Below are 995 nucleotides of genomic sequence, written 5' to 3' on the forward strand. Positions count from 1 at the left end.
ATTATTGTTGTTGAAACCTTGTTGAGGTCTCTGTTGATCCTTCCATGAGAGATTTGGATGATTTCTCCATGAAGGATTATAGGTGTTTCCATAGGGTTCTCCCATGTAATTCACCTCTTCTATTGAAGGGTTCTCAGGATCATAAGCTTCTTCTTCAGATGAAGCTTCCTTAGTACTGCTTGGTGCATTTTTCATTCCAGACAGACTCTGAGAAATCATATTGACTTGTTGAGTCAGTATTTTGTTCTGAGCCAATATGGCATTCAGAGTGTCAATCTCAAGAACTCCTTTCTTCTGATTGGTCCCATTGTTCATAGGATTCCTTTCAAAAGTGTACATGAATTAGTTATTTGCAACCATTTCAATCAGTTCTTGAGCTTCTGTAGGCGTCTTCTTCAGATGAAGAGATCCTCCAGCAGAGCTATCCAAAGACATCTTGGATAGTTCAGAGAGACCATCATAGAAAATTCCAATGATGCTCCATTCAGAAAGCATATCAGTGGGACACTTTCTGATTAATTGTTTGTATCTTTCCCAAGCTTCATAGAGGGACTCTCCTTCCTTCTGTCTGAAGGTTTGGACTTCCATTCTAAGCTTACTCAATTTTTGAGGTGGAAAGAACTTTGCCAAGAAGACATTGACTAGCTTTTCCCAAGAGTTCAGGCTTTCTTTAGGTTGTGAGTCCAACCATGTCCTAGCTCTGTCTCTTACAGCAAAAAGGAATAGCATAAGTCTGTAGACCTCAGGGTCAACCCCATTAGTCTTGACAGTGTCACAGATTTGCAAGAACTCAGCTAAAAACTGATGAGGATCTTCCAATGGAAGTCCATGGAACTTGCAATTCTGTTGCATTAGAGAAACTAATTGAGGCTTAAGCTCAAAGTATTTTGCTCCAATGGCAGGGATAGAGATGCTTCTCCCATAGAAGTCGGGAGTAGGTGCAGTAAAGTCACCCAGCACCTTCCTTGCATTATTGGCATTGTTGTTGTTTTCGG

The 995-nt window shown here is 40.7% G+C and overlaps 1 non-coding gene across 1 annotated transcript; it reads left to right on the plus strand.

Annotated features, from left to right (window-relative positions):
• The first annotated feature begins 489 nt into the window (after positions 1 to 489).
• LOC112793324 (small nucleolar RNA R71) lies at positions 490 to 597 on the plus strand. Its single transcript, XR_003198022.1, has one exon. It is a non-coding gene; the product is annotated as a small nucleolar RNA R71 (small nucleolar RNA).
• The last annotated feature ends 398 nt before the right edge of the window (positions 598 to 995 follow it).

The sequence above is a fragment of the Arachis hypogaea genome, chromosome 3 (genome assembly GCF_003086295.3).
Source record: "Arachis hypogaea cultivar Tifrunner chromosome 3, arahy.Tifrunner.gnm2.J5K5, whole genome shotgun sequence".
Taxonomy (NCBI): Eukaryota; Viridiplantae; Streptophyta; class Magnoliopsida; order Fabales; family Fabaceae; genus Arachis; species Arachis hypogaea.